The sequence below is a fragment of the Ovis aries genome, chromosome 4, assembly GCF_016772045.2.
Source record: "Ovis aries strain OAR_USU_Benz2616 breed Rambouillet chromosome 4, ARS-UI_Ramb_v3.0, whole genome shotgun sequence".
NCBI classification, from domain to species: Eukaryota; Metazoa; Chordata; class Mammalia; order Artiodactyla; family Bovidae; genus Ovis; species Ovis aries.
Genome location: NC_056057.1, coordinates 58,664,481 through 58,679,177, shown reverse-complemented (window position 1 = coordinate 58,679,177; position 14,697 = coordinate 58,664,481). Strand labels below are relative to the sequence as shown.

Sequence of the window (14,697 nt, the reverse complement as noted above, 5' to 3'; positions counted from 1 at the left end):
CTGTATATAAAATGACACAGTACAGTCGTCCATCCTTATCCCCAGATATAAAAATCTGTGAATACAGGTGGCTAACTGAATTTACACAGGCTTTCTTCCAAAACTCCATGAAGCTAAATAACTCTTAAGCATCCATCAGGTCTCTGCTTAGTTTTCTTAATATTCCCCATGGAGGGGAATATTAAGCAAGCCCTCCCTGCTTGCCGCCTCTCTCATCATGCACTGTTCTTTTCCTCATGCCAGTTGTCATCTTTCCAGGAGTAGGAAATGTTAACCCACTCCAGTATTCTTGTCTAGAAAATCCCATGGATAGAGGAGCCTCGCTGGCTACAGTCCATGAGTCACAAAGAGCTGGACACGACTGAGCATGCATGCAGGTAAAAACTGTCATCTTACTGTGCTTCTTTGTTTAATCTGTCTTCCCTAATATGATATTAGAGTCATAAGGGAAATATTCACATCAATTTTATCTTTCAAGAGCAACACATATTTTAGGGGCTTAGTAAATATTTATTAAGTGAAAACAAATGAATCAAAGATGACTGAATAGATGAGTAAAAAATAAAGCCAGAGAACCACAAATAAATATGCATTACAATGTTCATTTAAAAGTTCTTTAAGTGGAGACACTTGGAAAATACGTGAGATACTTCTCTGAGAATTTCTCACCCAGTATCATAGGACACAACTGTCAAGTGTGGTGATTTTTTGATAAGGAATACTGCCAGATTTCAGAGTGCCCTCTAGGAAGTCAATTTGAATTTTAAAACAATTCGAAATGGAAAACGGGGAGAAAAACTAAAAAATAAAATCCTCGACTAAACGAAATCATTTCCTCATACCTGAAAATGTAATATCACACACGATACAAAATAAATAATAAATGTGCAACAAACAAATAAGTGCCTAATAGTCCTACAACTGTTCTCACAGTTTTAAGTGTAGACAGAAAAAAGTGAATTTATATACAACACTTCAATTACTCTTACAAAATTTAGAGAAGTGTTAGGATATAGAATTTTTGCCAGCATATTTGTTTCTGTGGACCTGGAAAGAATTTAGAATGTCAGGAACAAAGTATCTCCAAATTGAAGGATTTACAAACACCAATAAAAATAACTTGCAAATCTCACAGAAATGCATACATTCTTTCCTAGTTAATTCACCATACTGGCTCATTTGGGGGGCTTTAAAAAAAGAGAAGAGAAAAGTCACTTAGCTATATATGAACTCAGGAGCTATCACCTGGGGAGACCTCAGCTCAGGGGAAAGTTATACAGCACAGCACAGCAGAAACAGACTGGAAAGGCAGGCTCTCAAGTAACCCCAGTCTGTCTCTGAAATGCTCAATTTCCAAAACCAATGAATTTTTAAACATAATTTTAAACTTTTTATTTTATATTGAAATATAGCCAATTAACAATGTTGTTACAGTCTCAGGTGGACAGCAAAGGGACTTAGCCATACATATACATATGCATTCTCCCCTGAACTCTCCTGCCATCCAGGCTGCCACATAACACTGAACAGAGTTCCTTGTGCTATTAGTAGGTCTTTGTTGGTTATCCATTTTAAATATTGTTGTTCAGTTGCTAAGTCGTGACACCATGGACTCTAGCCCATCAGGCTCTACTGTCCATGGAATTTCCCAAGCAAGAATATTGGAGTGAAATGACATTTTCTTCTCCAGGGGATCTTCCTGACCCAGGGATCATCAAACGTGTGTCTCCTGATTGGCAGGCAGATATTTTACCACTGAGCCACCTGAGAAGCAATTTTAAATACAGCAGTTTGGTTCTTTTTTCCCCCCAAACCAACAAATTTCTCTTTTCCTTCCTTTCTTTTTCTTCTTCTTTCATGCTTTATTAATACTACATATCAGCCTTATATATAGCAGACACTCAATAATTAATATTATAAAAGCCAGGGAGATCGGAGAGGCAGGAAGGCATCACATTCTTGCTTGTAGAGACAGATAAAACAGGGCAGCACTGATGCCCGGGTCAGTCTAGAAACAGAATTCCAGCAGTTGCCTGTCTTTTAAGCTCCCACCCTATATGACCTAAAAGAAAGATTTGACTGATAAGGATCTCTTAAAAGGTAAAATATTTCTGTGAGAAAATGATAAAAGCTGAACAGAGAGCTGAACCAATCTAGACATGCTATGGAGAAAAAAAAAATTTTTTTTGGTACTTTGTAATAGTGTATGGTGCGTCAAAAAATCAAGGGCTTGCAATCAGACGGACCTAGTTTGAGTGCAAATCGTGCCACATATGAGCTGAATGACCTTGACTAAGTTCCTTATATTCTCTGAATCTTAATTTTCACATCTGTAAAAATAAGAGTAACAACTATCTTTCAGAATTATTCTGAAAATTAAGTTGGAATATGTGCAATGTACTAGCTGTAACTGCAGTTGTTGTAGTTTCCATTATTAGAGCGGAGGAGGAGTAGAGAAGATCAAGATGCACCCCTCCCAATCGAGCTGAAGAAGATGAATCAGCCTTGTTGTCACTAAGCCCAAAGTAGCAGCAGCCCTTCCAGCGCCTCCGCCTTAGAACATCTTTCTCATACGCAAATCTGGACTCATTCCAGGTCTCTGCCAAGTGGAACGACAATGACTGGCTCAAATCTCCATTACATTCAACACTATTCTATAGCCAGTTTGCTATCCAAGCTACAGCTGTGAGTAAATACTACCTGCTGTCCTGAAACCACCTCCCTCACTTACTTGCCTTATGCAAATAGACTTTATTGTGAATAGCTTTCAGTATGATCAGATCTCAAAGCCAACATTCAGTATCCTATCCTAGACCCTACTTTCCACATGACCTAATTTATGCAAATTAGACACTGTACCACTTTCCACCATTAATTTTCACATACTTTTAATACAATTTGAATCTAAGGTTCTGACATTGAATGACAAGACAAAGACAAGTCATGCAAGAATTACAAACACTTTCTTTGTAGAATCCACTGTATTTATCAAAATCTGGAAAATAAAAATAACTCTCTCTTAAGGTGAGGTTTCTAAAATTAGGTCTAGGTGACTGTAACTGAGAACAGACAATTTATGATGCATCCTGCCAACCCAGGAAGATCAACTCTTTTCATACTCTTTCCCTCTGATGACCCTCTATGAAATTCAGAAAACTTAATCTCCCACATTTTCAACTGCTTATTTTTTACTGCCAAGTCCCATCAATTTGGCAAGTAGATGAGAGCAGTAATCACTGGAGAAAATGTAGGAGAAAAAAAAAAATGAGCCAAATCAACTGATTTTGTTTCAATAGTCTATTTAATCTGCACAATGAGTCAGCCCACATGTTCCTACTAAAGGTAATTATGAGTATTTTGTAATTTTTGCTAAAAAAAAAAAGCTCTTGTCTATAATAAAGCATCTTGTGTCTTGTGTCCTTAAGGAAGAGGGATAGAAATAGTTGCTAAGGTAATAGTCTTGGATTAGCATCTTATTTTCATAATAATGAATGTTTTGACTTCAACAATGAATAGGTTTCCTTATTAGTACAATCAAAATTCAATTTGAATAAAGTTTTGGTAGTGACTTCTAAGGAAACAAAGTATATCGATAATATAGAATGTTTCCTTAAGGATACAGAGTTACTGCTATGTTTCCTTTTCTTCTAGTCAAAAATCAATGTCACACTATGCCATAATGAATGGCTGCTTGCCAGCTGCACTTAACTGACTGAAACTCATCATTCCTTTAAAATCTATTCTCCTTAGCAAAAGTAATTTAATAACCTGACTTGAGTTTGTGATCTGATTCAGACATAGCATCTAACCATGGTTTGGAAAGCATTAAACACATAGGGGAAAAGGCTTTCTTGATTAGTATTACAGATGTTTACAACATAGCCAATTTTTAAAGGAAGGATAGGAACTACAGTCAGTTATTAGCACAGATTCACACCTGTTGTCTGTCATGCTTCAAATTCCTAGGTGTGAGATTTAGTCAAGGCAAATGGAAATGAAAAAGGACCAGCTGCAAAACAATTTTGTTCTCATACAGTAATTAAAAGGAAAAACTGCACAATGTGCTGTCTATATGACAATCCCATTATTTCATGTCAGGAACAGTCCCATTTTTTTTTTAACAGATTTGTGTTGCTGTCAAGTCTGTTATAAAGGCTAGTACTCATAGGTCTAAGCTATGGACCTAATTTATGGTATTGGTAGTCACTCCAATTAGCTTTGCTAAATTTCTCTTTCAAGCGTGTTAGTATGATGTCAGAAAAATAAAACATCATCACCTACCCCAATCCCCACTCCTAAATCTCTGCCACAATGAACTATGTATTAGATATAAGACCTACTCAGACCTTATGTCTTATAAACACTAAATGCTTTTAAAATGTAAACCATCGAGCACCGAAAACACACGTGGTAAAACCGTAATCCCTGAGCACATCTGGCACAAGTCAATCCTACTGGTTTTTTTTAAATATAAATTTATTTAATTGGAGGTTAATTACTTTATAATATTGTATTGGTTTTGCCATACATCAACATGAATCCGCCACAGGTATACATGTGTTATCCACACACTCTTGCTTGAAACCCCTTAATATAACAATACCTTATGTTTTTATGTTTGAATTAGACAAACATTTAACTAATACTTGCATCTTATTTTCTAAAACTATGAAATATGCCTTTGAATATTACCATAAGAGTATGTTCATCTGAAATATCTATAAATATACTCTAAGTTACCATGGGTGTGCCTCATTTGTGGAAAATAATTCCATTGTATAAGTAGATCTTTGCAAAAAAAAAAAAGATCACCTTAAACACACTCATCATTGTTTTGTATCATGTATCAAATAGAAAATATGATCAGCTTCATCAAAACTTTATCTCTACAGAAAATAGTAAATGAAGGCAAAGATGAAATATGCAAGCTTTGGAGCAAGACAAACACAGATGTAAATTCTGTATCTACAACTTACTAGCTGTGTGATTTGAGGGTAAGTCATTTAACAGTTCTAAATGTTAAATTTCTCATCTGAAAGAAAGGAGATAATATTTGCTTCAAGTTAAATAACACATGTAAAGCATCAAGCATGAATAAAACAATTAAAAATATTAATGCCAATTAATGCCATTATCCGACTTACATGAAATGATTGTTACTGACAGAGTATAACTCACCACAGCATTTATGAATCAAGAAAGCAAAGTGTTACTTATTATGGCATTTATAGTTAAGGACCAATGTCTAGTCGAATGAATACTGTTTTTCACTTTTAATATCTTCATACACAAGTACAAAGTACATTTATACACACATATATAAATATGTTTATGCATACACATACACACATATATATCTTTTCCACCAAGGAGGAAACCACCAGATTTTCTATGTCTCCAGATGATGTCTAGCATCAAATAACTTGAAACAAAATAAAAATAATGGACAAAAAAAAAAATTTACAGTCAATGAAAATAGGTGTTCACAATTATTGTTTAGGTATTTGAAGCCTGTAGGGAAAACATATTGTTAAATTTTAAAATATCCTAACATTCTATTTGGAAAGTAGTATCACCTGACTCTACTATGAAAAAGGCCCTTAATCAATCTGTGAAACAGGTTTCTTTCCAGATAATGAAGAAGTGTTTACTGAGAGGGTTGTGCATTGTAGAACTATTTTGTTTTGAGGTGAAGGCTAAATTAAAAAGGATAATTGAGAAAATAGAATATTTGTTTCCCTTACCATAAATTATTGCTGAATATACTTTAGGGAAAGAGACAGCAAGAGAGCAGGATGAGGACAGGCATGTGCTGCTCAGCTGTCACTCAGAGTAGCAATAAATCAATCTCTTTGGGATGCTGATTTTAACACATGGCTAAAGCATATCAGCAAGGAAAGAATCCAATCTCTTCCAAGATTATTTATGACAAAGCACCCCTAACTGAAGTCCAATTTGTTTGTGGAATTGCAGTCATTCTGATTCAACTAAACAATAAATGAAGCTGCCTTTCACAGTTCCAACTCTGGAGCATAAAAGAAAACAAAAGGGAACTGCATGATGACAATACTTCACAATGCAGGGACCCAGATAAAGGAACAGTGGGGAAAGCAGTTACTGAAGGGGTGGGAAAAAAATCTAACAGGACTCAAAGAACAATTCATTAACCTAAACCACCCGTGTTCTTTGTGTATCAGTTATAGTTCACTGAGTGGGTCACTCGTCATGCAAATAAGCTAGCTGGGGGCTTTTCTTTCTTTTTTTTTTTTTTTTAATTGCTCTTCCTTCTGAAGGCCTCCTGCATCACCAAATTGCCAGACATGTCAGATGACCACTCTAAATGCTCTTTCAACTCAACCAAAGACAAAAGCACAGCTAGACCATGATTACTGATGATAGAAGAATAGCAAATCTGAGCAGCTAAGAATGGAGATATGTTAGAATTTCTCCAAAAAGCAAACAGAAATAATGAGCATGTTCATCAGCTAATTAAGTTTGGACTCTGACATACTGTTATCTTCCACAATGACTCAATTATTTAGAAACAACCCATCATCCTATCTTCTATAACCATTTCTTGTTACATTTAGTAAGCTGTATTTTACTAGGGAAGAAAAAGAAGACCATATGATATTTTTTGTCCTATAACAAATCTCTTTTTGTGCACTTTTCCTTGTGACTCAAGTGTCTAAAAGTGAAAAAGAGTGTTACCAAAAAAAAAAAAAAAAAAAAACCCACCTGCCATATTCTTTAACCTCAAGTAGATAGCAGTTTGCTTCAGAAAAACAGCATTTTTTAAACTTGATGTTGCATTGTTCACTTGCCATTCAATCATTCTAGAAATATTTATTATTTTTTGTTATGGAATATATATTTATTAATATGCTGAATTATGAAATACTTAATATGCTGTAAGTGTTCACCACCACTAGTAATCCTCAATCTAAACCTCTTACAGAATTAAAACCTGTAACATAACTGAAGCGCCCTGTCAGGAGTGTACTCTGCACTAGCAAATTTCCAAGCTGTCAAGGTTGATATTCTTGCATTGAGTAGTTATTTCAACAGTTCTTAAAGTCCTCAGTGCATTGGGCTACAATCCTATATGACAGGGAGCTTATATCTATTATAGAATTAAAACTTTCAATGTTAGAGAAGTAAAAACTCAACTCCATACATCTGCTTCTTGTTATTAAAAATTGATAAACTGCTTCTAAAGGTAAAAAACTATCCATCTGAGGGGACAGTACTATTTCTATTGAACTTCCATCTTCCATCTAAAAACATAATGCCACTCTATCAACTGCTTTCTTCGTGAGTTGTGTTCTCTAAAACAAACTCGGTTCCAAAGGCCCACCTAGTACACTCTCTCCTAACAAAACATCTCATATCTGTAAAAAGCTGTCACAAGAACCGAAAAGAGATACAGAATTTGCTTTAACAAAAGGAGAGGAGAACCTATCTCGGGATCTCACAAACCGTTGCTTCTTAAAGCGGGTCATTCAAGAGTATGAAGAACGATCTTCCTTTCTATCCCACACTCATGTACAGGATTCTCTCTATCAGGAATGAGTTCAGCTGAGCAATGGTTTATCCATCTGGTGGTAGGAATCATTACATATCATGCAAAAGGTAGGCATCATTAACCAACAAAGCAAATGAAGTCAAAGAGTGTGCAGGTCTGTGCATGTGTGCACTTGTGTTTATGGGCTATTAGATATATGCCAGTGAAAAAAATTCTCAGTCAAGGATAAACTCAGATTTGACAGATTACAGAGATATGAAGTAGTATGACTGATGAGCAAGCATCCTAAATGTTGTCACAGGGGTATTTTAAATGGTTGTCACACAACTTGAGAAGATAATAGTTAGTGGACCTTGCCATTGGAAAAGGGAAAAGAGGTAGGGAATAATTTGGAATGTAAGGCAGGAGAGAATAAGAATACCAGCTTCTGAAGAATCATATGAGGCTCCAATGTTGCATTAGGCTTGAAGCCAAGGCTAAATTGGACATTTTAAGCATTTAAATTAAAATCCTATTTTTGAGAACCCATGAAATATCTATTTAAGATTAGTAACACTGGCACAATATGCAGATAATTATTCAGAGATATCTTTTGATATTGTTTCTGATTCACGATGTTTTTTAAGTCTTAAGCATTAGAAAAAGGTGTTTTCTATTGAGCATTATTCTAAAATCTTAGTCTTGCTGAAAATATGTTTAAAAAGTTACTAGCTTCCAAGATTGACAATGTCATTATTTACAAGAATGAATATTTAGAATTTGTATAAAAATGTTTTTTTTTAAGTAAAAATATGGTGAGCATCAAAACCTTGCAAAACTTTTACTACTATCACCTGCTGCTGCTGTTGCTAAGTCACTTCAGTCATGTCCGACTCTGTGTGACCCCAGAGACGGCAGCCCACCAGGCTCCCCCATGCCTGGGATTCTATCACCTAGGCTTCCTCTAATTTCTACAAATAATTTCAACTTTAAGTGTAAAATATGGTAAGAAAGAGAATATGGAAGATACAAGACATTATAATCCAATAAAATTCTTTGTGATAAAAGGTCCTGTCTAGAGTATTTACGGGAAGTAAGGAAGGGGCTTAAAGGGAGGAGAAGGGGGTATGTGGTAGGGCATGGCTGGGGGAGATTTGTCATTTTTCCACTAAGGTGAAACATTTCCCCAAAGATAAACTACCTAAACTTCACAGATGTGAGGGAATTATGACACATAAATGACACCAGAAAAGCTTCAGAATCATTTATTTAATGAATATTCACCTGCAGAGAGTAGAGATAGAGTGAAACAAAGATGGCACCTGCTGGGTCTTAAAGTGCCGTCAGCCAGGCACGGTGAGCAAGCTAAGAAGAGGGAGGAGAGGCAGGCTGTCCACGGAGGAGAAGGACAATGTGAAGCCAGATAAACGAGGGTGGGAGAGTGCTTCAGACAGGAGAACACACGAGGCTCCGAGGTAAGAAGTCAGATGTGATTCTGTTTGGCTGTGGGGACTGCCAGAAAATTAAGCCCTTTAGAGAAAGGCAAGGCCAAGGTCATGGCAAGCAACATCAATGATATATGGATGGAATCCCTCCAAGAGCTTTTGTCAGGGTGATCTAAAGGTTGTGTTTCAGCAAAATCATACAAACTAACTGGGTCAAATTTACCAAGAATCACAAAGTCTGTATCAGTTTGTACTAAAGCTCTCAAAACCTGCTACATCCAACTTTACTTAAAAGCTCACAAAAATCAAATGCTTTCAAAAAGCCAGGCAAGTAATATCAATATAAGCAAATGAACAGGCCCAAAGGGGCCCGTAGTGAACTCAGAAGGTCTATGATAACTCAGCCTCCCAAACGACTACCTGGCAGAGTTTTAGGTGCAGCATGCCCTGACTTAACATTTATTTAAAGAAAACCAGAAATCAAGATTTTTAGGCAAAATACATTAATTTTTAATGGCAACTAAGTAAACGTTTATCAAAACATTAAAGTACCATATAAAAATATTTTCAGAAATTATCTAACTCCACAGATTGCAAGACTGTTTAGAAGAAATTCATTAAGACACAGAGTACAGGTAACAAGTTATCTCAGATTTGAGCTAACATGTTTCCCCAAATAGCTTCATTGGAAGAAATTTCTGAGTGATAAAAATTTGCTTTGGTGGCTAATACTGGCAGAGAAAAGTAAGGCAACCTGTTGTGTTCTCATTTGGGCAGAAATCAGCCTTTGTTTGGTTTGAATTTTCTCATCTCAAAGTTGATGGTCCTAAGTATTCCTGAATGATCTTAAAAGCCTTTGAATATATGCAAGTCTGCAAAGAGGAAAGCTTACAAATACAGACCATAGCCAATATGGAACATTTTTTAATTCATCTATCAATCTCTGATCTGGCAAACAGAAATGAACACAGGATCCTATTTCAAGGATGAAAAACTCCTCTGAAATAGGAATATTTCACTCCCCAGTACTGTACTCACAGTACTATTTTAATCCTCACAGTGGACTGCCAGCATACCTAATATTAGTTTACTGTATAATTAACGAGCTCAAAGTATTAACATTTTATATACTGAAAAAAAAAATCAAGTTACTTACAAATGCTTATCTAGTCTGTACATTTTGTTTCTGGAAAACAATCTTCAGCCATTAACAATGCTGATTTCACATACCAAGCTTATAAGCAACTCTCCAATGAAATTCTAGTAATATGATGTCAAAAATTTTAATGATCCCATATTCAGATATAATCACTTTCTATTTTTAATCTATGTGCTTGTGTGCTATGTCACTTCAGTCATGTCCAACTCTTCACAACTCCATGGACGTGGAGCCTGGTAGGCTCCTCTGTCTATGAGATTCTCCAGACAAGAATACTGGAGTGGGTTACCATGCCCTTCTCCAAGCGATCTTCCCAAACCAGGATATGAACCCAGGTCTCTTAAGTCTCCTGCACTGGCAGATTGGGTTCTTTACCACTAGTGCCACCTGGGAAGCCCATTTTACATCTATATTCCAAACTAATACATCAAGTAATTCTGGACTGATCAAACTTCTAGATCTATAAGCAATTCCGCCGGTACTCTAACAGCCCCTACTATTATAAACACCACCACAAGTACATTTTTTTTCCATTTCCACACACTTTTATTTTTAAAAACCCAAAATATAATAGTAACTGGATTTTTGTAAATAGGTCTACTAATGTGGACAATAGGATTCTTTGTTAGGAAATCATATTTCCCTTAAAACTGGGATTCAAAGTTTGTTTTACTTATAGTTGATTGGAAATGTTGCAATCAAGTACCTCAGAATTCACCCAAAGTAATAAAAACCTTTGTACACACAGAAGCCTCATGAACTTTATTCACAATTGCCAAAACTTGGAATCAACCAAGATACCCTTCAGTAGGTGAATGAATAAGTATACTGTGGTCCATCCAGACAATAGAATATTTTTCAGCACCAAAAAGAAATGCACTTCAAGCCATGAAAAGACATGGAGAAAACTTAACTTAAAAACTTATTATCAATACATTTTTAAAGCATTTGTCCCATAGTGATCTACATGGGTGCCAATACTGAGACTAATTTCTCTTCCAAAAGTACTGCAAGTATCATAATTAAAAAAAGATAATTCAACCACAAATTAAATACCATATTTTCCACGAGGTTAGAATGTTTTCTCAAACATATTATAATATTAACAGCCACAATTTTAAACACAGTGTTTGAAATTTCAGAGTATAACATTAGGGGAACAAAGGAATGGTGAGAGAGAAAGGAAGGTGGAGATCATTGTACAAAGAAATTCTCCACTTAAAATGATTCATTATATCTTTATAGAGTACCGTCTAATAATATATAACAATATTATAGTATATAATTAACAAAAACTTTCACATATGTGCCACTTTGCCCTAATAAAACTCTGTGGGTTATGAATTATGAACACAAGTTTTCAAGTGAAAAAAATCAGCCTCAAGAAGGATAAGCCCTAAAGTCCAGGATCTAAAAAATAAAGGAGCCACAGAGAGACAAGCAAGGATTTGAAAAGAGGAATACTAATTTCAAAGCTCAGGCTCTGGTTCACATGAGCATTTCTAGGACAATCAAAGTATAGAGAGCATCCTGTAGTAATCATTGTTCAAACCAAAAGTTCTAACTAAACATTAAAATTCTTTTCAAGAAAAGGTTATCTATATGCTGTTTCTAACTAGAAAATAACTCCCACATACTAGCTTTATCTGCATTCTATTATTCAAAGCCACAATTACCAAGGAATGTTTCTGCAGACAAGAAAAGCTTTTGCCTTTTTTTTTCTTGTATTTTTAGAGAGATTCAATAGTTCTAACAGTATAAAGCCTCATCACTGGAAAGAATAAAACCATGAAAAATTTTCTCCAAAAAGAAACTAAAGCACAGTGATTTACACACAGAGATTAAACACTACTGTGCTCTTTCTTTGGAAAAACAAGATTGTTTTCACTTTAAACAAAAGAGTTAGTCACTTGATTTAGATAATATTCTAGCAAACTCATAAAAAATAGCTTCTACTCTTCTTTTTGATTTAAAGTATTATGGTAATTAAGTTTTTAAATACAAAAACAGTTATTTACCAAAGTTACAGAGTAATAAAACAGCATTTGTAAAACTTCATTTTGCCTTTAAACCAAACAGATTTAAGGTCTTACATCTCCAACTGCTGCACATGTGAACTATAATAATTTTTGAATTTGCAAAATAATGTTTGACTCCAATATTCAGTATTATATAAAAATACCATACTTACACAATTGTGCGGAATTTAGACACAGAAATATCATGACATGCCTAACACTAAAGTGGTTGCAAATATGACCTTTGGGACACATTTTGGCTCACTGTGTAAGATACTACACATTATTTCTTCTAATTCAGTTTGGAAACCAATGCCAAATGAGTAAAATATATCAGGGAAACCTCCCATTAGAGGAGGATTAAGACAGTAAAATGCATTTCACTTCACCAAATAAAAGATTTCATTTTTTAAAGATACTTGCAGCTTCTCATTACCATATGGATGCTCACTTTATGTCCATTGTTTATAGAGTCTGCCTAGAGTGAAAAGTTTTTTTTAATTTGAGTAAAAAACATGAATTATTTTTCTATATAACAGGAAACTCATAAAACTGAGTGTCCCTCAAGTGATGCAAAGCAGCCCTTCAAGAATTTAACTCTCTGCCCTGTATTGCCCAAACATATCATGGTATACTGAATTCACACCCACTGAGAAAGAAGTTTTCAAAATTCCTGAATTCTGATGCCTCTAAAAGAAGGCAAACACAAGGGCAAAAATACCTATTTCAGGTATTTAACTAAGAAATATCTGAGTAGACCATCAACTCCACAGATTTGTCTAAATATGAAAGGAGTCTATCATTTTAATTTAACCACCTTATACTGCCTATAATTAATAAAAATAGACTAGACTTCCACAATTATATTCCAGACAAATGCCACAAGTTTTTCCTTCAAGGGGTTTATTAGATTATGATCTTAATATAATCCAACCAGAAACACAAAGCATTGCCAGATTCTCTAAGGAAAAAAAAACAAGACTTAATTTGGTTAGCAGTGTTTCATGTGGAACTTATAATTCCTCCTGAAAGATGCCGTTTCTCTTACTAAAAGAGAATAATGTGCAGTAGTCTATATTATATATTAATAAGGGTGGTTATTCAGTTATTTTGTTTTAACTGAAAATTAATCCAAAGCCTGTCATTCTGTAGGACAGATTGATTCAGGTCACCCGTTACTAAATTAAACATTTTCTGCTTTCACTGCATCTCATTAAACATGCTACAGCAAGTTTAAATAACTCAGTGCTTTCATTTGCACAGTCACCCATTTTGTTATTGTTTACAGCAACCTAATTTGGCACATAATAATTCAGGCAGCATCGGTTTCATATTACACTGAAGTATTCATTTTTAATATAATTGCATTCTTTCATCCAACAAAAGCTAGTTCAGTGGGGATTTTACTCAAGTGATTCTTCAATTATTATACAAGGCAAATTCGTCTAAGACTTTGCACCTCTCTTTGCCCTACTGATTCATTTCTCTATAAATTAAAAACTCATTATGAGCTTATTTAAAGTAACTTACTTGCTTAAACAACACAGTGAATGATTACTCTGGTACAAAATATACACCCCTATACATCTCTAAAACACCTTCTTCCAAAGGCCGTTTGAACCAGTAATTAAACAAAGCATGGGGAGGCAGTCCTAAGATGGCAGAGGAATAGTATGGGGAGACCACTTTCTCCCCCACAAATTCATCAAAAGAACATTTGAACGCTAAGTAAATTCCACAAAACAACTTCTGAATGCCAGCAGAGGACATCAGGCACCCAGAAAAGCAGCCCATTCTCTTCGAAAGGAGGTAGGAAAAAATATAAAAGACAAAAAAGAGAGACAAAAGAGGTAGGGATGAAGCTCCGTCCCAGGAAGGGAGTCTTAAAAGAGAGAAGTTTCCAAACACCAGGAAACACTCTCACTGCCAAGTCTGTGGTTAGCCTTGGAACCACAGATGGCAACATAACCAGGAGGAAAAATAAATAAATAATTAAAACCCACAGATTACAAGCCCAACGGTAACTCCCCCAGTGGAGAAGCAGCACAGACACCTGCACCCGCCACTAGAAAGCAGGGGCTGGTCAGGGAGGTGCGGGCTGCATTGCTTAGAGTAAGGACCAGGCCTGAATGCCCTGAGGGCAATCTGAGGGAGCTAACTTGGGCTAGCAAGCCAGATTGTGGGATAACTGCCACGCGAAAAGCCCTAACCTAAGACACCACCAGGCCTGCTCACAGAACAAAGGACTGAGCAGAACTAACCGGCTGCAGACTGGCTTATTCCCCTCCAGTGATAGGAAGGCAAGCGCAGCCAGAACTGGAAGGGAGCAATCGCAGCCCCAGAGAGGCATTATCTATCAAACTGCAAGCAGGCTTCATTGCTAACCAACACTTCTTGGAATTCTGGATGGTCAACATCCGCCTGAGAAGGTGTGCCAGCTGTACACCCAGAAAATCAAGCAGCAGGGACAGGGGAGGCGATAAGTCACAGCAACCATGCTCACCAAACACATGGTCACCTGAGCTGCTCGGATCTGGGAAGGGCACAAAACGCAGGCCCAACCGAGTCTAC

At 35.9% G+C, this 14,697-nt stretch overlaps 1 protein-coding gene across 9 annotated transcripts in view; it reads right to left on the bottom strand.

The window, feature by feature from the left end:
• IMMP2L (inner mitochondrial membrane peptidase subunit 2) overlaps positions 1 to 14,697 on the bottom strand; it is a 958,934-nt gene that overhangs the window by 632,467 nt on the left and 311,770 nt on the right. The window lies entirely within an intron of this gene.